The following is a 26,194-nucleotide window of genomic DNA, read 5'->3' as shown; positions in this document are numbered from 1 at the left end:
TAGTCGGCGCTTGGACCGCGCCAGACGACAGTAGTTGCACGCACCGGGTCGCCAGGAACAGTTGTTATATATATTGTAGCGCGAGTCGGGAGAGGTAGTAGTCGGTCGACAGTAGTAGCGGGTGGACGGTTGTACTGAGCGGGCGTCGGCGGCGTGCTCTGCTCGTCTCGCGACTCTGGTCACGGTTCGGGACGATGTATAGTATATTGTGTTATAATCAAAAGGTGGTGTGACGCTGCATTGCGCAAATCTGATAACGTATGTTCATTGTACTTATTTTGTTCAACAACAAAAGCCCCACTATTACTTTTTTTCTAAAGTAACTTTTGTCTCTTAACGAAAAACATTCACTTTTTAAAGACTACTTCCTATGGCATTTCCCTCCAAGGAGTGCAATTAATTACCAGCCAGCACTCATTCATTGCACACAGCTGTGTAAGGGGTATCTACAATTGAGGAGCGGATATAAATGCAATTTTTTGTTTTTTTTTGTTTTTTGTTTTGTGTGTGTGTGTGTTGTAACCTCCCAGCAATATTTAAAATAATGGACAATGTTATTTACGGATGCTAATGGACATTGCGCTAATTGTAACCTCGCCCACAATGAGAGGTATTGAAAATGGCAACAAAAATGTGCAATTCGCAATCTGACTCAAATATAAAGTCTTCACACAACATTTACAAAAGTCCGTTCAGTGACAAGAAACTTCAATTAAACCGAAATATCGGTCTTTGGCCCTGTGCAAAACAATCAGAATTAAAAGTCTTACCTCCGAATAAATGGATGTCACATTTCTGCTCTGGTTGTTGCGCAGCGCTTGGAGGAACTGCATTGCAAATAATAATATTCTCTTTCTTTGTGATTTTAGTGACATTTTTCTTCAAAGAAGTGGAACGAACTCTTTAGTTCAATAAAAGATTAAATGTTTGAAAAATGCTTTTGAAATAAAAATTATTATTGGGGAACTTGTTGGAGAATAATTACAATAAATACAATTTCTCATTATCTAACGATTATATCAATTAACAGTATACCTTATTCACCATCTTGACCAGTGTTGCCGACCGCCTACATCACACAACCGCACTCGGTTGCTACTACTGACCGACCGCTCTGCATGACGACTATTAGCGTACTGCACGCGACGACTACTGACAGAGTACAGCCCTCAACTACACAGACTGACTGACTGACTGAGAACCGCTCGCAACACTCGCGCAGTCCAGCGCAAACTCTCTGGTCACAGATGCTACAATGTCTCGCCATCGCTACTATGTTACATACGTGTTTCAGTGTCTTTTTCATTGGGGTAACGATCTTTGGCTCTTTTTATTCTGAATACAGGGCCAAAGGTCAACGGCTGCTGCCCTTATACAATTTATCAGGTTTCATTATGTCTGTTGCAATGTTACATACGGTTCACTCTTTCATTAATATTATCGTTGGGTTTGTTTTGTAGGGACGTTAACATTCTGGCACATTTTTATTATCATCGGACTCTCTGCTATTTGTGCAGGGAGGTTATACCTGGGTCCATTTCCATTTACATTTTAATATTGATAGACTTTTTGTTTTCTTTTTTGTTTCTTGTTGTTTTTCCTTCTTTTTTTTTGTTGTTTTTTTTCTTTTGTTTTGTTTTTCCCGCTCTCACCACCACCGCCGCATCACGCCTTCCGTTTTCTTGGTTTCTTTTCTGTGCTTCAACATCACCGCGCCCCATTTCCACACCACAGCCATCAGCCTCCAAGACGGGCGGGCGCAGTGTGCCATTTCCGGCGCACAAGCACACCCGTACGGTACTCTCCTCGCCCCCACGCCACCAACAACACAGCGACCACGCGGCTTTCAGGCACGGCACGGCACGGCACCGGCGAAATGCGCCGCCCCCGCCCCTCCGCGCATCCGTCCGTCTCGCCACGTTCACTGACAACCACAACACAACACCGCTCCCCTCCCTGGCAACTCACATTGTTTTTCTCCTCCTCTTTTGCACAAACCACAACGCCGAGCACAGGCGCAAGCCACCCACACCGCGCCCCTCCCCGTCCCGTCTTTGGCCGCCGCTCCTCGTTTCCTCGTTTGCCCCCTCCCATCTCCCGAAATGCCATGCCAGCAGCGTTACGCATGCCCCTCCCCTGTCCACACAACACTACCGCCTAACGAACAGCCTTTTCCGGGCCACATGCAGGGCACGCCCACCTCCAAACGCTGCCAATTCACGGACGCACACACACACTCACTTTCTCGACACCTTTCTGTACGGAGGGTGCGTCATCTCGACCGTGACAGAGTGACGGCAACTATCGACGATCCATTTCCCCCCACTGGTAAAACATGTCCACTAACACCTACATACATCATTCAAGTACACAGACAATAGCATACACACAATGGGAGGGCACACGAACATGGACGGCACGGCACTGTCATACACTCTTCCTCAGAACCATATCAACAAACGTTACGTACATCCGGGAAAGCGAAAGCGAAAGCGAAAGCGAAAGCAAAGGCAAAGCCCAATGCAGCCGTCAAAGGTAACGTTCACCACGGCAGACACTTGCAGCCGCGCCGCCGTTAAACGCATTTCAGTGCGGCTCCAATACGCCTCCGACACGGGAACGTTCCGTTGCTCTACGAATGCGTTTCTCCCCTTTTTCCCTTCCTCTCTCTTTTGCCCCCCCTCCTTGCACTCTTGCCTCATTCCTCACGTTCTGCCCAGACATTCGACCGATCAACGTCAACCTTTCGTTACCGTTCTCAGCGCGACGGTGTACAACAGTATGACGGGTGTGCCCAAGACTTCGGTTCAGTTGCGTGACGCCGGTCTATCGCGCCGATCGACAGTTACTCAGGGGGCGACGGATCGGACCACGTCACCGACACACAAAACACTTTCAAACAAACAAATACATACCGGATGGACACAGACAAACACGTGTACAGACATTCGCCAAACAAACGACCACCGCCGCCGCCGCCGTCGTCGTCTAGCGTGCATCTTGAATGACGACATCGGTGTGCGTGCGTCGTACGCAATCAGTCAGACACGGCTATCAAACATCAGAGTCGAATGGTACATCATCGTGCGTGTCGCCGTACACGTACAGTACAATACAACAACAATGCGTCTTAATGGCACGTTCATTTCAACGTCACTCACACACCTCCACGCTGCAGTTACGTCGCACCATTGTCAAACTCGGCGTACAGCAAAGGGAATAGTGGGCGGCAAAAAAACAAAACAAAAACATTTCACATTTCACCCTCGCCATGTATGATGTGCAAAAAAACAAACCCGCAAACGGCCGTCGTTACGGTGACACAAAAGTCGCCGATCGCACTGTCCCCCCTCGCAGACGGGTAACACACACACACACCCCAACAACACCAATGGGTCAAAAACCACGCCAACGAGGCGTGCCACCATTCCACGCCACGGCGACCAACCTCGTGGCCGTACCCCGCGCAACACGCTTTGACGCGCCCCCCCACCCACAATCAAAATGCACACATACATCACAGCCGTCCACACACACAAACAACAACAACAATTCCGCCCTTCCCGCAAAAGGCAAGTTGGTGGCCCTGAAAAGGGCCGTTTTGCCGCTCTCGCAACGGAGGAGCCTTCTCCATCCTTCCTTCCATTCCAGAGCCACCTCCTTACTTGGAGCTCGTGTACTTGGTCACCGCCTTCGTGCCCTCGCTCACGGCGTGCTTGGCCAGCTCGCCAGGCAGCAACAGCCGCACAGCGGTCTGGATCTCGCGGGACGTGATGGTCGAGCGCTTGTTGTAGTGCGCCAGGCGAGAAGCCTCGGCCGCAATGCGCTCGAAAATGTCGTTCACGAAGCTGTTCATGATGCTCATCGCCTTCGACGAGATGCCCGTGTCAGGGTGCACCTGCTTCAGCACCTTGTAGATGTAGATGGCATAGCTCTCCTTCCTCTTGCGCTTCTTCTTCTTGTCGCCCTTCGAAATGTTCTTCTGCGCCTTGCCAGCCTTCTTGGCGGCCTTCCCGCTAGTCTTGGGCGGCATCTCGAACCAACGTACGGCAGCAGCAACACCAGTAGCAAGCGCTCCGCTCTAGTCAGCGTCTCCCCACACAGTGGCACCCGCCGCCAGCCGCCGCCGCACCTTTACCAGCTCGCCCTGTTGCGGCCGCCGACCAATGGGGCGCGCGCGCAACCGGCCGCCGCACCCGAGCCCATAAAGCACCCCCACCCCGGCTGCGCCGGCACGCACTCCGCTGCTCGACTCGCTGCCGCTCGCACCGGTCGTTTTCGTTTCCGTTTCGTGTGCACCGTCGCTAGCCCATCGCCATGTCCGGACGCGGAAAGGGAGGCAAAGTCAAGGGCAAGTCAAAGTCCCGCTCAAGCAGGGCTGGGCTCCAGTTCCCGGTCGGCAGAATCCACCGCCTCCTGCGCAAGGGAAACTACGCAGAGCGCGTCGGCGCCGGGGCGCCCGTCTACCTCGCCGCCGTCATGGAGTACCTCGCGGCTGAGGTGCTCGAGCTGGCCGGAAACGCGGCCCGCGACAACAAGAAGACGCGCATCATCCCGCGCCACCTGCAGCTTGCCATCCGCAACGACGAGGAGCTCAACAAGCTCCTGTCGGGCGTCACCATCGCACAGGGTGGTGTCCTGCCCAACATCCAGGCCGTCCTGCTGCCAAAGAAGACCGAGAAGAAGGCCTAAAGGAGGCCAGGCAATCGCAGCCGCCGCGTGCTCCCCTGCACGCAACGCGCTTTGCCGGCTCGGCCCACAACAATCGGCCCTTTTCAGGGCCACCACACAAACCTACGTCCAAAGCAAAATTTCAGTCGTCCTCGCCGCACCTTGTTTTGTTTTAACTTTGCACCGTCACAGCACAGCCGCCGCCGGCGCACGTCCGCCATCTTGTCGTCCACACAGCCCGTGTGGCCCAAAACACACACACACACACACACACATTTTGCACGGTCGCAGTCGCCTTCCAAACCGACAACGGCAGCAATAATGACCATTGTTAAAGGGAGGCGTGTCGACACACCGCCCTCCACTCCCGCGCGCAACGGCCGTCGACACGAACGAAACAGCTGATCCGGCCGCCTATGCCCACACGCCTTGCCTCGGAAACCCCAACGCCGCCGCCGCAAACAAACACACAGAGCCAAACCACGCAAGCAAATAATCACCGCCTCTCGCACAACAACACACAGCCCGCCATCTCCGTCGCGATCGATACAAAGACACACAATAACAAACACACAAACGAAGCAGCTCCACACACAGCCAGCCACATGACACGTTTCCTTTCCTTCTCCCCTCCCAGTCACATCACGTCGCTCAAACGGAAAGAAAGAAAGAAACAAACAAACAACACAGCGCACACACGCAGCAACAACAACACAGACTCTTTCGCACTTTTCAACTTCCGAACAGTGTGGTGGCCCTGAAAAGGGCCGTTTTCTAGTCTCTCCCACCCACAAGCACGGCCGCGGGAAGGCCAGCGCCCGCTGCGACGCAGCCTAACCGCCGAAACCGTACAGGGTGCGCCCCTGCCTCTTCAGGGCGTACACCACGTCCATGGCCGTCACAGTCTTGCGCTTGGCGTGCTCAGTGTACGTCACCGCGTCGCGGATCACGTTCTCCAGGAACACCTTCAGCACCCCGCGGGTCTCCTCGTAGATCAGACCAGAGATGCGCTTCACGCCGCCCCTGCGAGCCAGGCGGCGGATGGCGGGCTTCGTGATGCCCTGGATGTTGTCGCGCAACACCTTGCGGTGCCGCTTGGCGCCACCCTTGCCGAGCCCCTTTCCTCCCTTGCCGCGGCCTGTCATCCTTCCTTCCTCGGGCAAAGCAAAACGTGCACAAACAGCAGCTGCAGCGGCTGGCGAGTCGGCTACGGTCTGCGCCCAGCGCGCCCGCCGCCCCCCTATATAGACTCTGGCCCGCCCTCCCCCCACCACGCGCAACCGAGGGCATATAAGCGCAGCACGGAGGCGCGCGGGCCCGTTGTCAAGGCAGCACCGGACGCCGCGCCGCACCTAACCTCCACGCACGCCGCTCCGCTACCGCTACCGCTACCGCTACCGCCATGGCCCGCACAAAGCAAACGGCCCGCAAGTCCACCGGCGGAAAGGCGCCGCGCAAACAGCTCGCCACCAAGGCGGCGAGGAAGAGCGCGCCCGCCACCGGAGGCGTCAAGAAGCCCCACCGCTACAGGCCGGGCACCGTCGCCCTGCGAGAAATCAGGCGCTACCAGAAGAGCACAGAGCTGCTCATCCGCAAGCTGCCATTCCAGCGCCTAGTGCGCGAGATCGCCCAGGACTTCAAGACCGACCTGCGCTTCCAGAGCTCCGCAGTCATGGCCCTGCAGGAGGCCAGCGAGGCCTACCTCGTCGGCCTCTTCGAAGACACCAACCTGTGCGCAATCCACGCCAAGCGCGTCACCATCATGCCCAAGGACATCCAGCTCGCGCGCCGCATCCGCGGCGAGCGCGCCTAAACCGCGCCGCGGCACCGCACCGCACCGCACCGCACAAACAAAAACGGCCCTTTTCAGGGCCACTAACATCTCTCCGTCGCGAGCAAACTTTGTCGGTCGCCTGCCTCTCGCCCCGCAACCCAAAAACAAAAAAAAACCACCACTTCCCGTCCGTCCGCCACACCCGCTCACTCTGCCTGCCTGCTAGCAGCGCGCAACAATCACACATCATCCCTCCCCGGCGCTCAAAGCGCACAATACCCAACGGCCGACGTCACACCGCACGGGTGGCTGGCCGGCCGCCGCTTTCGTTTCGAAAACAAAAAAAACCCGCACTCCACTCCGACGGCCAACGGCCAGGCAGGCGCGCGCGCTCGCTCGCTCTACGCGCCACCGAAATCCCCGCCGACTCCTTCCACATCTCAACGTGCCCCCCGTTGCAAAACATAACACACACACACACACACACACACAAAGGAACAAAACAAAACAAAGACCAGACACGACTCGACAAGACAGACATCCGAGACGAACGAACGCAGGCAAGCCAACCAACGTATTCAAACAAAACAACGTGACAGAAAAACCAACCGTCGGCCGCCGCCACAAACACGGCGACAATCAACCACGACAACAACAACAACAACACCGCTTACCGCTACCGCCGCCCACACCCGCCACCGACCCCCGCAATCCAACCACCACGGCACGCAAACAGCATCCCCACGGGCATACAGAAACGCCAGACAGACACCCACACCAAACGCAACACGACAATCAAAACCTTCCCCGACGTGCTTTGATGGCCCTGAGAAGGGCCGTTTTGGGCCGCGCGTCTCTTGCGCGCCACTAGACGACGACGGGGGGTGGGGACGACGGAGTCAAGCGCCAAACCCTTCCTTTCTCCCATCTCTTTCTCCTCTACTCTACTTCTTCTTCTTGGGCGAAGCCTTCGCCTTAGACGGCGTCGTCGCCTTCTTCGGGCGCGGCGCCTTCGGCTTCTTCGTCGGAACCTTGGCGGCCTTCTTCGCCTTCGACGGCGACTTGGCCTTGGCCGGCTTGGCCGCAGCCGCCTTCTTCGCACCCGCGGGCGCGGCCGACGCCGCAGACGCCTTCTTGGCGGCGCCCGCCTTCCGACCGGTCGCCGCCTTCACGCCACCAGCCTTCTTTGCGCCGGCCGCACGGGCGCCCTTCTTCTCCTTGCTGGCCGGAGCGGCGCGCTTCTTCTTGGCACCGCCAGCACGAGCCTTGCCGCCCTCGGCCGCCCCCCCGCCGCCGGCGCCGGCAAGCTTGAACGAGCCGGACGCGCCCTTCCCCTTCGTCTGCACCAGCTCGCCCGCCACGACGGCCGACTTGAGGTACTTCTTGATAAACGGCGCCAGCTTCTCCGCGTCCAGCTTGTAGTGCGCGGCTATGTACTTCTTGATCGCCTGCAGCGACGACCCGCCGCGCTCCTTCAGACTCTTGATGGCGGCCGTCACCATCTCAGAGGTGCGCGGGTGCGCAGGCTTGGCGCGCGGCTTCTTCGCAGACGACGCAGACTTGGCCTTCTTCGTAGTGCCGGTGGCGGCGGGTGCCGCAGCAGTCTCGTTCGTAGCCGCCTGATCTGCCATTTCGACGACGCGCGTAACACACAGCGAGAGCGAGCGGGACGGCAGGCAGGCACGCAAGCACAGCACAGCAGCAGAGCAGAGAATGCGTGTGCATAAGTGTGTGTGTGACGCATTTCTGCGTTAACACTTGTGAGGAAGTTTTCAGCGTACTTGACGCTCTTTCTTCCATAAATAGGGTGCACCATGTTAGTATAAGTCTTTGTGGGGTTTTAGTCTTGTTCTGCACTGGAACATCACATGAGGAAAGTCTTCACTTCGCGGCACTATTGTTGCAGGCGAAGGAGATCTGGCCAGCGCAGCGTGGCGCGCCAGTGTGGTCGATGGCCGAGATCGCGTACCTTAGGGTTACGCGATACTTCGACCTTCTCGTAGAAGTCTTGGGCAGCGAGTTGGAACCGCTGTCTGAGTAAGGGAACTCCTGCGACGTGGTGTAGTTCCGCGGTGTTGAAGTCCCACGGAAGATGCAGCACCGTTCTGAGGGCCCTGTTTTGGACCATTTGTAGACGGCGGATGTTGGTCTCGGCTGCGTTGCCCCACACCACCGCTGCATAATCAAACAGTGGGCTGATGGTGGCTTTGTACAAGGTGAGACCTAAGTCTGCTGGTAGCGATGATGTGGGGTTGATGACCGGGTACAACATGCGCAGTCTACCCAGAGCCTTCCTCCTCACTTCTTCGATGTGTTGGCGCCACGTTAGACGCTTGTCTAGCGTGACGCCAAGATACTTGGCACTGTTGTTCCACGGTACGGGTCTTCCGCGGACTGTCAGCTGCGCGAGGTCTGCCGGAACATGCCTGAGCGCGATGATGATCGCCTGGCTTTTCTCGGGATTATAAGCCAGACGCCATTTCGTGGCCCATTCTTCTAGCGCCGCGGTTGCCGCTTGCAGACGCCGTTGTAGAGCTCGGGGGCATCTGCTGCGGCCGTAGACGGCGGTGTCGTCCGCGTACAGGGCGTTGTTCACTGCACCTGTACGTGGGAGGTCCGCTGTGTAGACCGAGTAAAGCGTCGGGCCGATGACCGAGCCTTGCGGTACACCCGCGAGTACCCGGCGCTCCGTGGAGATTCCACTGTCTGCCCGAACGTGGAACGTCCTGTCCCGCAGGTAAGTCTGCAGGAGACTCACGTGTGACACGGGTACCCCCAGTACAAGCAACTTGTACAGGAGGCCTTCGTGCCACACCGAGTCAAAGGCGCGTGACACGTCGAGCATAAGAGCACCGAAATACTCGCGTCGGTCAACTGCTCCGAACGCTTCCTCAGTCAGCCGTAGGACTTGGTGTGTGGCAGAGTGTCCTCGCCGGAACCCAAATTGCTCATCAGGCAGAATTTGTTCGTCGGTGATATGACGCAGGAGGCGCGTCATGTATAGCCGCTCAAAAAGTTTGGATAGCGCCGGCAGCAGGCTAATCGGACGGTAGTTTTTTGCCATCCGCGCGTCCTTCCCTGGTTTTGGTAGGGCCACTATTTCTGCGTGCTTCCAGATTTGCGGAAACTCTTCTGTACGAAGCACTTCATTGAAGAGTTCTGTAAGTTTGGCCACTGCTTCTTCTGGGAGTTGCCTGAGGAGCGAATTTGTCACCATGTCTGGACCCGCGGCTTTGCGACCTTGAAGGTGACGCAGCAGCAGTTTCACCTCGTCGACGGCTATCGGCGTGATGTGGTCGTCTGGGTCTCTCGCCGCAAGGTAGCGGGGAAGACGATCCCTGACGAGTCGAATGTGCGCTGCGTCGACTGGGTCCTCCATCGGTGTGAAATTAGCGGCGAACGCATCGGCCAGGCAGTTGGCCTTTGCATTCGGCTCGCTGACAAAATCTGCTCCGACCTGGAGTGGAGGAACTTTCATCGTGCGACGGATGAAGCTCTTAACCGTTCTCCACGCCGAACCATCTTCCGTGTTGAGCTGGGAGATCTTGGTCGCCCACTCCTGGTGCCTGTGTTTTTCTGCTGCGACCTTGATTTCCCGGCGCAACCGGTTGAGTGTCGGTTTGATGGCCGGATTTCGGGTGCGTTGCCATTCTCTGGCAACCCGGTTTTTCTCGGAGATTAAGTTCTCCAGGTCTCGTGGCAGACGCTGTGGTTTGCAGCTTCGGTGGTCGGCTGCTGGTCTGGGCGGCGTGGCGTTGGTTGCTGCTTCCACCATGCAGTTTGTGTAGTGTTGTAGAGCCGCGTTTACGCCGTTCGCGGCCGGTTCCGGGAGTTGTTCCAATGCTGCCACCATGGCTTCGCGGTATTGGTCCCAGTTGATTCCGCGTAAGTCGAGCCCTCTTCTTGGAATTGGCGCAAGTTCCGCCTCAACTTCGAACATGACTGGGACATGATCGGAGTTGATCGGCGGCCTTGTGCTCGCTGTCAGGTTCTGTCTGACGCCTTTGTTTATCAGTATGTCGATCACGTCAGGCAACCCTCTAGGAGGAAAGATGGTCGGTTCGTGTGGGGCGACAACTACGGCGTTATGGCGCTCTACGATGCGTTGCAGCTGCCGCCCACTCGTGTTCGTAAGTCTGGAATTCCAGACTTGATTTTTGGAATTGTAGTCGCCTCCCAGTAGAAGTTGTCCTGGAAGTGACAACAATTTGTCCATGTCTTCTCGTTGCAGGCGCCGACTCGGTGACTTGTACACGACACCGACCGTGATTTTTCCATGCGCCGTGTTTACTGCGACCGCGGTCGCCTCGGCTGTCTGCAGCGGCGGCAGGTGAATCTTATAGTGGCTTAGCGTCCGACGAACGTATATTGCCGTTCCCCCTCCGTGGGTTGGCCTGTCGTCGCGGTGACACACATAATTCGGTATCCCGACGCGGACTCCGGGTTTCAGGAACGTCTCCGTCACGAGACATAAATCCACATTTTCCGTGCGAATTAACTCGCGAAATTCTGCGGCCTGCTCTCGTAGGCCGCGGGCATTCCAGAGGCATATTTTAATTTCTCGTGGCGCTGCCATGCTGGGTCGTGGGGTTGTTGATATTTGTTGCCTGCTGCATAGCGGCCGCAATCTTGGCAGGAAGTTCGCTGATGACGTTCACGACGAGGGAAATGAATTTTTCCATCATCGCGAACATTCGCTGCTCCATTGCCATCATCATGCGCTCATAGCTGGCGCTCATGCTGCCGACGGCGTCGTGGCGGTCGGCTTGTGGTGTGTTGTCGAGTGCTGCCTGGCGAGCGGCGGTCTCGCCGCCATTGCCGTTGCCGACAAGATGGCGCGTGGCTGCCTGGCCAGCGGCGGGCTCGCCGCCATTGCTGCTGCCGACAAGATGGCGCGTGGCTGCCTGGGGTCCGCCATGCTGTCGGCGCCCGCGCAGGCCGGGGAAGATGGCCGCATCGTTCAGTGGCGGTGCCTCTGGGCCGCCATTTTGTGCCGCTGGCGCGGTGTTCTCCCAGCGGCGCGCGCTCTGATTGGCGCGCGGGCGCTCGGTGGTGGGAGAGGTGGACGGTGTTACCTGCGTCTTGCGCCGCTCGGGGATTGCTCCGTCCGCGGCGATGGCCGCGCTGGGCGGGACTTGCCTGCCATTTTGTGCGCTGGCCGTCTTCGGTTGGGCTGAAGTCTGCTCGGCCTGGGGACGGTGTGAAGTGTCACCTGGGCGGGGTTTGGAGGTCCTTACCCCGCGCCGGCGACCTCGACGACGGCGACCACCTTTTGTTCGTCCTTCCCCCTCGGCTCCGCGGTGTCTGGAGTTTCCCGCCAAAACTGTGCCTTTCTTCGGCGTCTCCGCTTTCCGGAGGCGCGCTGCGAAGGCTTTGTGCCGTGGACATCCTCGATAAGATGCCACGTGCTCGCCGTTACAGAGTTTACACTTCGGCTTGAAGTCTTTATACGGCTCCCCCTTCACGTCGCACTCGATCGCAGCATGAGGAGCGGCACAACGCACACAGAACGGTTGCATTCCGCAGTGCTTGTCTACATGTCCTAATTCGAGACAGCGGTAGCACTGGGCGTAGCCACCTGTTTGGCGTAAGTTTTCTGGTGTTACTTCACACGGGCCTATAAATTTCAATTTGAACAGCTCTCTGTTTTTGTCCGTGCTGTCCGCACACACGAGTCTTAGAGGGCCGCGCCTGTTGGTTCTTGGATCCCTCATTTTTGTTACAGATTGAACTATAAAGCCTAGGTCTTCTAAGTCCTCCTTTACATGTTCATTGGAGTACTTTAACGGTACTCCTTTAAACACGACCTTCAGAGGTCGTTTGCGTGAAGTGGAATACGTATAGTACTCTATGCCTTGTGCTCTTGCGGCGTGTAAGAGTTTATTGTACAGGTCACAGTTATTCACGCGCACTTTGTACACCGTGTCACCCGCTGTACGCACTCGATAATTGTTTTTCCCCAGCAGACCATTTAGCATGATCTGTAGGCTCCGGAAGTCTTTTTCATACGCGATCACAAGTGGCGGGGGAAGACGGCCGCGTGGAGCTGTGTTGTCATGCTCCTCTTCCTCCTCACTATCAGAGAGCGCGTCAAACATATTGCTGGTGTTTGCTGCCAGCGTTTCCGACGACGGAACGGCTCTGGCTGTCTTCTTCGGCTGCACAAAACCGTCCTCGTCGGTACTATTACGTGCGCGGCCGTTACGCCGAGCACGGTGTGTTGACTGCCGTGGTTGGTCAACACTCTTCTTTTTGAGGAAGGAGTGATCCTCATTATCTCCTGTGTTGGCGCGTTTCCTTGTTTTTGACGCACTATTACCTTTATAAGATGTTTCCTGCTCCATTGGCTCCGCTGACGGCGTGGAGCTGTCGGCGGAGGTTGTAGGTGTCGGTAGCAGGTTTATTAGCGTCTGCAGCGCATCTTCAGGGCGCTGCGACGTGCCGACGGCTGCTGCCGTCTCCAAAGACTGTGCCAAGGGCACGGTGGGTACTATCGAGTCACCGGCAAAATCTGTCGCGTTCGCGAGCGCGTCGAGTGAGACACTACTACACACGCGTGCGACGGCGCCGGATGCGTCGTCCAGTTGAGGGGGAGCACTATCAGGAAAACGCGGGCGTACATCTGATGTGCTCGACTCACCTCCGGTAGCGTGCAGGGACGCGGCCCCGTCCGCTCTAACACTGTCTGACATCTTAGGATGCTAAGGCGCGGAGCGCTCGGCGCGTGCGTCCGGCTCGGCCGGCATCCCAGACTCGAATGAGAGCAGAGAATCACAAGGCCCAGCCAGTGTCGCGGGCGGGCGCGGACGGCCGAGAGAGCGGCCGCCACTCTGCGCGCCGCCGCGCCGCGCCTCCCGCGCTTGCTACCGCCCAACGTCCGACAGCCTGTGCGGAGCAGCCCCAAACCTGCGCCACAACCGCCCGCGCCTTTCAAACCACCGAGGATGGGGCTACACACAGCCACACCACAGTCGCCAACCAGTCGCCACGGCAGCGCCGCAAACCACGGCCAAACTGCAGCTACCGCGCGCTACAGCCTGGGTCGGCCCGCCGAGAATCGCCGCCCCCGCCCAAATGCCGCCCCCACAGCCCCAGCCGACGACCCGCCACAATGGCCAAACCTTCGGCAAAACTCCCACACCGTCGCCGCGGCAGCCCGGCCAGCGCGGCCGGCGCCACAGCCACACAAGCCGAGGCGTGCGGCGATGACGGCCGTGCAAACGCGCCTCCGCCGCCCCATCGCCTTCCGTCGCCCTCCCGCCGTTTCCCGATCGGCCCGCAGCCGTCGGGCCACATCGCGCGCCGTCCTCCTCCTCTCGCCCGCCAACATTCACAGCCGTTTCTCAACAATTGCCCGCCGCAAACGGACGCCGCCTGCGCAACAGGCGCCGCCGCCCCTCGCCGCTTCCGACCCAACCCCTCGACCGAGGCAAACCGCAATCCGAATCTACAGACCAACCCAATCTGCCGTCAAGCACACACGACAGCCGACCTTACACGTTACGCGTTACACATTACGTTTACACGTCTACGTTAGGTTAGGTTAGGTTAGGTGGACGTGGGTTAGGTTAAGGGGACTTGGGTTAGGTTAAGCGTCAAACTTAGGTTAAGCATTCAAACACGTCAGGCGTCAGAGGTTAGGTTAGGTTAGGTTAGGTTAGGTTAGGTTAGGTTAGGTTAGGTTAGGTTACACGTTAGGTTAAGGGGTCAGTGCTAGGTTAAGAAGCGTCAAACATAGGTTAAAAAAGCGTTCAAAAACGTGAGGCGTGAGCCGGACAGCTTACCTTACGTAGACGTTAGGGGCTCACAGGCTGAGCTCACCTCGCCACACCACAGGTTAGGTTCGGTTCGGTTCGCTCGGCTCAGCGTAAAGCGCCGAGGTCAGGGTTACGTTCGTTCACCTTCGGGCGCCACACTTTCGGTTGAAAGGTCGCGACGGGACGACGTCGGCAGGCACGCCGCAAACGAACAAAAACGTACAGACGACGTCGGAAACCGCCGACAGACGGGGGAGCAGCACGACCACGACCAGACACCGAGCGCGAACGAGACACACGCGAACCACCCCCACCGGCCAAAGGGCACCACACAACAACCCAGAGCACCACGTGTCGACACCAGAGCAACCCGCCGCTCACGCGACATGGCTGGCACCGAAGGGCAACCGCCCGCAACTGCGCTTTCCGCGCCGGCCCGGATGCACGTCGTGCTACAACAACACCACTACCGTACACAGCCGCTGTTCACAACATCACTATCAATGGCGCGCCCGCGGCTCGCCGCCGTCGCCGTCGCAGTCGCAGCCCCAACGCCAGCACTTTTGCACCACCATTCACACGCACCGCAACACAGCTCGCCGACACAGCCGAACAAAACAAACACCACACAACAACAGCAACAACGCCGCCGCCTCTACTTGTGCCGGCGACCCACCCCGCCGATGGCGCACCTTTCGCCAGCCGGCAATCGACACACACGCACCCACCCACCGGGGCCCAGTGCAAAAAAAAAAAAAAAAAAAAAAAAAAAAAAACAAAAACACACAAAAACAAAAAAACCAAACAACACAAACGACACGGGAAGCGCACACCGCCACTTCGCGCGCACGCCACCAACCAGTCGTCGTCTCAAAATAACAAACACAAACAAAATAAACTAACAACTAGGGCAACACAAAACAAAAACGCCTCGCACGAACCGCCCACAAAAAGGACAAGCACACGCACAGCCTCTGCTGACGACCACGACGCAGCGGCACGCTGCTCCTGTCCCGCGCCCCGCGCCCCACTCGATTCACAACTCACGCGACACCGTCAACGACGGGCTCGCTTCCCGCAACCTACCACCTTTCCGCCACGACGCACAGCCCCAGCCCCACCCGACGACGCCCGTGGCAACGACTGCACTTTCACCACCGCCTCCCCCTTCCCCCCCAAAACACACACACACACACACAGCCAGCCAAAAACGCACTCGCGACCCACACATGCACGTGCATCGGCACACGCCAACCAGTCAACGTCGACAACCACACGCAAGGCTCGAAACGAAACCGGCGTCCTTCCACGTTGCCATCAAGCTACGCGACACAAGACACAAGGAACCAACACAACAGCCGGCCCCACTAATTCCCACTCTCACGCCGCAAAAAGCACACCGAAACCGCCAAACGCACGCACATTCCCCTTCGCACTGACACCACCGACCGGCTCGCTACCACACACCTCTCGGCAGCCGTTTCACGCCAATTCGCCACACCGCCCACACAGTCGACAAGCGCCCGCCCTGTACGGCACACGCAACGACGCAGCGCAGCAAAGGGCGCCCGCAACACATACCTCTCCGCCGCCCGACGCGCCAACCGCCACACCACACCGCCAGCCACTCGCAAATTGTGCACTGCCACCAGCCACACGTCCAACACGCCGCGCCGCCTCCGGCCACCCGCCAGGGGGCGCTCACGTCCGCGACAACAGCGCGGCCCGCCGGGCCGGGCCGAACCGAACCGAGCCGCCGCTGCTCTGCACTCGGCACGGCCACACCCTGCTGCAGACCGGGCTCGTCCCTCTGTACGCGTCTGCCTGCGCATCAACACAACACGACCTTTTTCTTTTTTTCCTCTCTACCGCCATCCCTTCTTCTCGCGTTTTACTCGTTGTTGCAGCAGCGGCGCACACCTACACATCCACAGCCCCAGCCGAGCCGGCCTCACCTCAGGGCCCGCCGCCAGCGTCTCCTCCTCGGGCACAGGTGCGGTGCTGTGGCCGCCCATCCAACCGCATTGCTGGCCGTCCAGCCACCAGGCGTTCCCACTGCCGCGAGCCACGCCGCGCACCGACCCTGCTGCAGAAAACGAAGCATAGCCAGAGACCGACCGATACACAAAGCAAGCCGTCGCCTCGCCTCTTGTCCTTCCTGCCTTCCTTCCGCCCCCGCCCTTCTCACACCACCGCCTCTCCACTTTCGCCCCCCCCCCCCTCCTTTTTTTTTTTTTGTTTTCTTCTTTCTTTCTTTCTTTCTTTGGCCCTCTCTCCTTCCCGCCATGGCGGTTACGGCACCGCCTGCAGCGGCAGATTTTTTGCGCCCACACGCCTACTCCTACCACCATTAACCTTGCCCTGCCCTGCCCATCAACGTCGCAGTCGAACCGACGCTTGCCAACACACTGCCCACGTTCCTTTCTCTTTTCGGCCTACGCCCATTACGCGCCGCCGCCACAGCACCTTCCCTTCCCACAACACACCGACGTCATCACACGCACCCAAAACAGGGGCCACGACCGTGTTCCTCGCCCACTCCCATCCCGCACGGTACGCACATTCCCAACTACTACCGCGCACCCTCCCTTTCCAATCTGTGTGTCTCTGTGTCTGTGTCCTGTCCGCGCGTGACGCCTCTCAACATCCGCCGTCCCCCGTCCCGTTTTCGCCCCCATGCCGTCGTCGCGCCGCCTCCTCCCCGTCCACCGCCGCCCCTGTCCGCCCCGCACCACACCATACACCGCTGCTTGTCCCGGCCGTTGCCACCAAAGGCGCCGACCGCAAACGCGCCACGCCGCAGCCCCCGTGCGTCTCGCGCTCGCTTGCATCTCCGTGCCGACGCTGCCTCTCTTCCCACTCGCACTCGACCTCGACAACACAGTCTTTGGCTCCGCCACTGCGTGTTCCGGTGGTACGCACGCTGCACCACGTATGTATTCATTACCAGAGCGATGGCGAGGCATGACAGCATCTCTGTCTGACCAGAGAGTTCTTTATCGCTGCTAGTCGGCGCTTGGACCGCGCCAGACGACAGTAGTTGCACGCACCGGGTCGCCAGGAACAGTTGTTATATATATTGTAGCGCGAGTCGGGAGAGGTAGTAGTCGGTCGACAGTAGTAGCGGGTGGACGGTTGTACTGAGCGGGCGTCGGCGGCGTGCTCTGCTCGTCTCGCGACTCTGGTCACGGTTCGGGACGATGTATAGTATATTGTGTTATAATCAAAAGGTGGTGTGACGCTGCATTGCGCAAATCTGATAACGTATGTTCATTGTACTTATTTTGTTCAACAACAAAAGCCCCACTATTACTTTTTTTCTAAAGTAACTTTTGTCTCTTAACGAAAAACATTCACTTTTTAAAGACTACTTCCTATGGCATTTCCCTCCAAGGAGTGCAATTAATTACCAGCCAGCACTCATTCATTGCACACAGCTGTGTAAGGGGTATCTACAATTGAGGAGCGGATATAAATGCAATTTTTTGTTTTTTTTTGTTTTTTGTTTTGTGTGTGTGTGTGTTGTAACCTCCCAGCAATATTTAAAATAATGGACAATGTTATTTACGGATGCTAATGGACATTGCGCTAATTGTAACCTCGCCCACAATGAGAGGTATTGAAAATGGCAACAAAAATGTGCAATTCGCAATCTGACTCAAATATAAAGTCTTCACACAACATTTACAAAAGTCCGTTCAGTGACAAGAAACTTCAATTAAACCGAAATATCGGTCTTTGGCCCTGTGCAAAACAATCAGAATTAAAAGTCTTACCTCCGAATAAATGGATGTCACATTTCTGCTCTGGTTGTTGCGCAGCGCTTGGAGGAACTGCATTGCAAATAATAATATTCTCTTTTTTTGTGATTTTAGTGACATTTTTCTTCAAAGAAGTGGAACGAACTCTTTAGTTCAATAAAAGATTAAATGTTTGAAAAATGCTTTTGAAATAAAAATTATTATTGGGGAACTTGTTGGAGAATAATTACAATAAATACAATTTCTCATTATCTAACGATTATATCAATTAACAGTATACCTTATTCACCATCTTGACCAGTGTTGCCGACCGCCTACATCACACAACCGCACTCGGCTGCTACTACTGACCGACCGCTCTGCATGACGACTATTAGCGTACTGCACGCGACGACTACTGACAGAGTACAGCCCTCAACTACACAGACTGACTGACTGACTGAGAACCGCTCGCAACACTCGCGCAGTCCAGCGCAAACTCTCTGGTCACAGATGCTACAATGTCTCGCCATCGCTACTATGTTACATACGTGTTTCAGTGTCTTTTTCATTGGGGTAACGATCTTTGGCTCTTTTTATTCTGAATACAGGGCCAAAGGTCAACGGCTGCTGCCCTTATACAATTTATCAGGTTTCATTATGTCTGTTGCAATGTTACATACGGTTCACTCTTTCATTAATATTATCGTTGGGTTTGTTTTGTAGGGACGTTAACATTCTGGCACATTTTTATTATCATCGGACTCTCTGCTATTTGTGCAGGGAGGTTATACCTGGGTCCATTTCCATTTACATTTTAATATTGATAGACTTTTTGTTTTCTTTTTTGTTTCTTGTTGTTTTTCCTTCTTTTTTTTTGTTGTTTTTTTTCTTTTGTTTTGTTTTTCCCGCTCTCACCACCACCGCCGCATCACGCCTTCCGTTTTCTTGGTTTCTTTTCTGTGCTTCAACATCACCGCGCCCCATTTCCACACCACAGCCATCAGCCTCCAAGACGGGCGGGCGCAGTGTGCCATTTCCGGCGCACAAGCACACCCGTACGGTACTCTCCTCGCCCCCACGCCACCAACAACACAGCGACCACGCGGCTTTCAGGCACGGCACGGCACGGCACCGGCGAAATGCGCCGCCCCCGCCCCTCCGCGCATCCGTCCGTCTCGCCACGTTCACTGACAACCACAACACAACACCGCTCCCCTCCCTGGCAACTCACATTGTTTTTCTCCTCCTCTTTTGCACAAACCACAACGCCGAGCACAGGCGCAAGCCACCCACACCGCGCCCCTCCCCGTCCCGTCTTTGGCCGCCGCTCCTCGTTTCCTCGTTTGCCCCCTCCCATCTCCCGAAATGCCATGCCAGCAGCGTTACGCATGCCCCTCCCCTGTCCACACAACACTACCGCCTAACGAACAGCCTTTTCCGGGCCACATGCAGGGCACGCCCACCTCCAAACGCTGCCAATTCACGGACGCACACACACACTCACTTTCTCGACACCTTTCTGTACGGAGGGTGCGTCATCTCGACCGTGACAGAGTGACGGCAACTATCGACGATCCATTTCCCCCCACTGGTAAAACATGTCCACTAACACCTACATACATCATTCAAGTACACAGACAATAGCATACACACAATGGGAGGGCACACGAACATGGACGGCACGGCACTGTCATACACTCTTCCTCAGAACCATATCAACAAACGTTACGTACATCCGGGAAAGCGAAAGCGAACGCGAAAGCGAAAGCGAAAGCAAAGGCAAAGCCCAATGCAGCCGTCAAAGGTAACGTTCACCACGGCAGACACTTGCAGCCGCGCCGCCGTTAAACGCATTTCAGTGCGGCTCCAATACGCCTCCGACACGGGAACGTTCCGTTGCTCTACGAATGCGTTTCTCCCCTTTTTCCCTTCCTCTCTCTTTTGCCCCCCCTCCTTGCACTCTTGCCTCATTCCTCACGTTCTGCCCAGACATTCGACCGATCAACGTCAACCTTTCGTTACCGTTCTCAGCGCGACGGTGTACAACAGTATGACGGGTGTGCCCAAGACTTCGGTTCAGTTGCGTGACGCCGGTCTATCGCGCCGATCGACAGTTACTCAGGGGGCGACGGATCGGACCACGTCACCGACACACAAAACACTTTCAAACAAACAAATACATACCGGATGGACACAGACAAACACGTGTACAGACATTCGCCAAACAAACGACCACCGCCGCCGCCGCCGTCGTCGTCTAGCGTGCATCTTGAATGACGACATCGGTGTGCGTGCGTCGTACGCAATCAGTCAGACACGGCTATCAAACATCAGAGTCGAATGGTACATCATCGTGCGTGTCGCCGTACACGTACAGTACAATACAACAACAATGCGTCTTAATGGCACGTTCATTTCAACGTCACTCACACACCTCCACGCTGCAGTTACGTCGCACCATTGTCAAACTCGGCGTACAGCAAAGGGAATAGTGGGCGGCAAAAAAACAAAACAAAAACATTTCACATTTCACCCTCGCCATGTATGATGTGCAAAAAAACAAACCCGCAAACGGCCGTCGTTACGGTGACACAAAAGTCGCCGATCGCACTGTCCCCCCTCGCAGACGGGTAACACACACACACACCCCAACAACACCAATGGGTCAAAAACCACGCCAACGAGGCGTGCCACCATTCCACGCCACGGCGACCAACCTCGTGGCCGTACCCCGCGCAACACGCTTTGACGCGCCCCCCCACCCACAATCAAAATGCACACATACATCACAGCCGTCCACACACACAAACAACAACAACAATTCCGCCCTTCCCGCAAAAGGCAAGTTGGTGGCCCTGAAAAGGGCCGTTTTGCCGCTCTCGCAACGGAGGAGCCTTCTCCATCCTTCCTTCCATTCCAGAGCCACCTCCTTACTTGGAGCTCGTGTACTTGGTCACCGCCTTCGTGCCCTCGCTCACGGCGTGCTTGGCCAGCTCGCCAGGCAGCAACAGCCGCACAGCGGTCTGGATCTCGCGGGACGTGATGGTCGAGCGCTTGTTGTAGTGCGCCAGGCGAGAAGCCTCGGCCGCAATGCGCTCGAAAATGTCGTTCACGAAGCTGTTCATGATGCTCATCGCCTTCGACGAGATGCCCGTGTCAGGGTGCACCTGCTTCAGCACCTTGTAGATATAGATGGCATAGCTCTCCTTCCTCTTGCGCTTCTTCTTCTTGTCGCCCTTCGAAATGTTCTTCTGCGCCTTGCCAGCCTTCTTGGCGGCCTTCCCGCTAGTCTTGGGCGGCATCTCGAACCAACGTACGGCAGCAGCAACACCAGTAGCAAGCGCTCCGCTCTAGTCAGCGTCTCCCCACACAGTGGCACCCGCCGCCAGCCGCCGCCGCACCTTTACCAGCTCGCCCTGTTGCGGCCGCCGACCAATGGGGCGCGCGCGCAACCGGCCGCCGCACCCGAGCCCATAAAGCACCCCCACCCCGGCTGCGCCGGCACGCACTCCGCTGCTCGACTCGCTGCCGCTCGCACCGGTCGTTTTCGTTTCCGTTTCGTGTGCACCGTCGCTAGCCCATCGCCATGTCCGGACGCGGAAAGGGAGGCAAAGTCAAGGGCAAGTCAAAGTCCCGCTCAAGCAGGGCTGGGCTCCAGTTCCCGGTCGGCAGAATCCACCGCCTCCTGCGCAAGGGAAACTACGCAGAGCGCGTCGGCGCCGGGGCGCCCGTCTACCTCGCCGCCGTCATGGAGTACCTCGCGGCTGAGGTGCTCGAGCTGGCCGGAAACGCGGCCCGCGACAACAAGAAGACGCGCATCATCCCGCGCCACCTGCAGCTTGCCATCCGCAACGACGAGGAGCTCAACAAGCTCCTGTCGGGCGTCACCATCGCACAGGGTGGTGTCCTGCCCAACATCCAGGCCGTCCTGCTGCCAAAGAAGACCGAGAAGAAGGCCTAAAGGAGGCCAGGCAATCGCAGCCGCCGCGTGCTCCCCTGCACGCAACGCGCTTTGCCGGCTCGGCCCACAACAATCGGCCCTTTTCAGGGCCACCACACAAACCTACGTCCAAAGCAAAATTTCAGTCGTCCTCGCCGCACCTTGTTTTGTTTTAACTTTGCACCGTCACAGCACAGCCGCCGCCGGCGCACGTCCGCCATCTTGTCGTCCACACAGCCCGTGTGGCCCAAAACACACACACACACACACACACATTTTGCACGGTCGCAGTCGCCTTCCAAACCGACAACGGCAGCAATAATGACCATTGTTAAAGGGAGGCGTGTCGACACACCGCCCTCCACTCCCGCGCGCAACGGCCGTCGACACGAACGAAACAGCTGATCCGGCCGCCTATGCCCACACGCCTTGCCTCGGAAACCCCAACGCCGCCGCCGCAAACAAACACACAGAGCCAAACCACGCAAGCAAATAATCACCGCCTCTCGCACAACAACACACAGCCCGCCATCTCCGTCGCGATCGATACAAAGACACACAATAACAAACACACAAACGAAGCAGCTCCACACACAGCCAGCCACATGACACGTTTCCTTTCCTTCTCCCCTCCCAGTCACATCACGTCGCTCAAACGGAAAGAAAGAAAGAAACAAACAAACAACACAGCGCACACACGCAGCAACAACAACACAGACTCTTTCGCACTTTTCAACTTCCGAACAGTGTGGTGGCCCTGAAAAGGGCCGTTTTCTAGTCTCTCCCACCCACAAGCACGGCCGCGGGAAGGCCAGCGCCCGCTGCGACGCAGCCTAACCGCCGAAACCGTACAGGGTGCGCCCCTGCCTCTTCAGGGCGTACACCACGTCCATGGCCGTCACAGTCTTGCGCTTGGCGTGCTCAGTGTACGTCACCGCGTCGCGGATCACGTTCTCCAGGAACACCTTCAGCACCCCGCGGGTCTCCTCGTAGATCAGACCAGAGATGCGCTTCACGCCGCCCCTGCGAGCCAGGCGGCGGATGGCGGGCTTCGTGATGCCCTGGATGTTGTCGCGCAACACCTTGCGGTGCCGCTTGGCGCCACCCTTGCCGAGCCCCTTTCCTCCCTTGCCGCGGCCTGTCATCCTTCCTTCCTCGGGCAAAGCAAAACGTGCACAAACAGCAGCTGCAGCGGCTGGCGAGTCGGCTACGGTCTGCGCCCAGCGCGCCCGCCGCCCCCCTATATAGACTCTGGCCCGCCCTCCCCCCACCACGCGCAACCGAGGGCATATAAGCGCAGCACGGAGGCGCGCGGGCCCGTTGTCAAGGCAGCACCGGACGCCGCGCCGCACCTAACCTCCACGCACGCCGCTCCGCTACCGCTACCGCTACCGCTACCGCCATGGCCCGCACAAAGCAAACGGCCCGCAAGTCCACCGGCGGAAAGGCGCCGCGCAAACAGCTCGCCACCAAGGCGGCGAGGAAGAGCGCGCCCGCCACCGGAGGCGTCAAGAAGCCCCACCGCTACAGGCCGGGCACCGTCGCCCTGCGAGAAATCAGGCGCTACCAGAAGAGCACAGAGCTGCTCATCCGCAAGCTGCCATTCCAGCGCCTAGTGCGCGAGATCGCCCAGGACTTCAAGACCGACCTGCGCTTCCAGAGCTCCGCAGTCATGGCCCTGCAGGAGGCCAGCGAGGCCTACCTCGTCGGCCTCTTCGAAGACACCAACCTGTGCGCAATCCACGCCAAGCGCGTCACCATCATGCCCAAGGACATCCAGCTCGCGCGCCGCATCCGCGGCGAGCGCGCCTAAACCGCGCCGCGGCACCGCACCGCACCGCACCGCACAAACAAAAACGGCCCTTTTCAGGGCCACTAACATCTCTCCGTCGCGAGCAAACTTTGTCGGTCGCCTGCCTCTCGCCCCGCAACCCAAAAACAAAAAAAAACCACCACTTCCCGTCCGTCCGCCACACCCGCTCACTCTGCCTGCCTGCTAGCAGCGCGCAACAATCACACATCATCCCTCCCCGGCGCTCAAAGCGCACAATACCCAACGGCCGACGTCACACCGCACGGGTGGCTGGCCGGCCGCCGCTTTCGTTTCGAAAACAAAAAAAACCCGCACTCCACTCCGACGGCCAACGGCCAGGCAGGCGCGCGCGCTCGCTCGCTCTACGCGCCACCGAAATCCCCGCCGACTCCTTCCACATCTCAACGTGCCCCCCGTTGCAAAACATAACACACACACACACACACACACACAAAGGAACAAAACAAAACAAAGACCAGACACGACTCGACAAGACAGACATCCGAGACGAACGAACGCAGGCAAGCCAACCAACGTATTCAAACAAAACAACGTGACAGAAAAACCAACCGTCGGCCGCCGCCACAAACACGGCGACAATCAACCACGACAACAACAACAACAACACCGCTTACCGCTACCGCCGCCCACACCCGCCACCGACCCCCGCAATCCAACCACCACGGCACGCAAACAGCATCCCCACGGGCATACAGAAACGCCAGACAGACACCCACACCAAACGCAACACGACAATCAAAACCTTCCCCGACGTGCTTTGATGGCCCTGAGAAGGGCCGTTTTGGGCCGCGCGTCTCTTGCGCGCCACTAGACGACGACGGGGGGTGGGGACGACGGAGTCAAGCGCCAAACCCTTCCTTTCTCCCATCTCTTTCTCCTCTACTCTACTTCTTCTTCTTGGGCGAAGCCTTCGCCTTAGACGGCGTCGTCGCCTTCTTCGGGCGCGGCGCCTTCGGCTTCTTCGTCGGAACCTTGGCGGCCTTCTTCGCCTTCGACGGCGACTTGGCCTTGGCCGGCTTGGCCGCAGCCGCCTTCTTCGCACCCGCGGGCGCGGCCGACGCCGCAGACGCCTTCTTGGCGGCGCCCGCCTTCCGACCGGTCGCCGCCTTCACGCCACCAGCCTTCTTTGCGCCGGCCGCACGGGCGCCCTTCTTCTCCTTGCTGGCCGGAGCGGCGCGCTTCTTCTTGGCACCGCCAGCACGAGCCTTGCCGCCCTCGGCCGCCCCCCCGCCGCCGGCGCCGGCAAGCTTGAACGAGCCGGACGCGCCCTTCCCCTTCGTCTGCACCAGCTCGCCCGCCACGACGGCCGACTTGAGGTACTTCTTGATAAACGGCGCCAGCTTCTCCGCGTCCAGCTTGTAGTGCGCGGCTATGTACTTCTTGATCGCCTGCAGCGACGACCCGCCGCGCTCCTTCAGACTCTTGATGGCGGCCGTCACCATCTCAGAGGTGCGCGGGTGCGCAGGCTTGGCGCGCGGCTTCTTCGCAGACGACGCAGACTTGGCCTTCTTCGTAGTGCCGGTGGCGGCGGGTGCCGCAGCAGTCTCGTTCGTAGCCGCCTGATCTGCCATTTCGACGACGCGCGTAACACACAGCGAGAGCGAGCGGGACGGCAGGCAGGCACGCAAGCACAGCACAGCAGCAGAGCAGAGAATGCTGTCGCATCATGGTGTAGTGTCCTCCAGGTTGACACTACTGGTGTGTGGGTGAAGTTCTGGTAGAATCGCTCTACCCTTCCTTCAGCAAGTGGGACATCAGTGTCCTTCCAGGTTTTTCTTAGAGAGAAGCTTTTGGGTGTCTATGCTGCCCTGCTTCGTGGGCAATTTGATAATTGATGCTTGCTGCGGTTGTTTTTTTTTTTTTTTTTTTTTTTTTTTTTTTTTTTTTTTTTTTCCGCAGCAGATGTGGCTAGGCGCTACTTGTTACGTAGCAGTGTCTTCTAATCTGGTAGGGCGGCAACGTCTGCTGGTCGTCTCAGCAGGTCCGGCCAGCGGAGTGTGCGTCGCCAGTGTGGACGTCGTCCCAGATTCCTTATCAGCGGGTTGGTGGATGTACCCGCTTTGTTGTAGAAGTTTGTGGCCGCTTCTTCGAACCGCCTGCGTAGCGGTTCGATGTCTGCGACCACGTGAGTGTCCTCCGTCGGGAAGTCCCTTGGGAGGTGAAGAGCTAACCTGAGAGCCCTGTTCTGCAGTTTTTGCAGCCGCTCCAGGTTAGTTTGCGCCGTGTTGCCCCACACTACCGCCGCGTATTCGAGGAGAGGTCGAATTACGGACTTATATAGCGTGAGGCCGACGCAGGTAGGCAGCGTCGTAGTGGGGTTTAGCAGTGGGTAGAGGAGTCTTAGTCTACCCAGTGCTTTGCCCCTGATGCTCTCCACGTGTGGCCTCCAGGTGAGGTGCCGGTCCAGTGTGACGCCCAGGTACTTCGCAGTACCGTTCCACGGGACCGGGACGCCTCGGACCGAGACTGTGGGCG

This window comes from Schistocerca americana, unplaced genomic scaffold (genome assembly GCF_021461395.2).
Source record: "Schistocerca americana isolate TAMUIC-IGC-003095 unplaced genomic scaffold, iqSchAmer2.1 HiC_scaffold_309, whole genome shotgun sequence".
NCBI classification, from domain to species: Eukaryota; Metazoa; Arthropoda; class Insecta; order Orthoptera; family Acrididae; genus Schistocerca; species Schistocerca americana.
The sequence above is the reverse complement of the archived record's forward strand: the minus strand, read 5'-3'. Positions refer to the sequence as shown.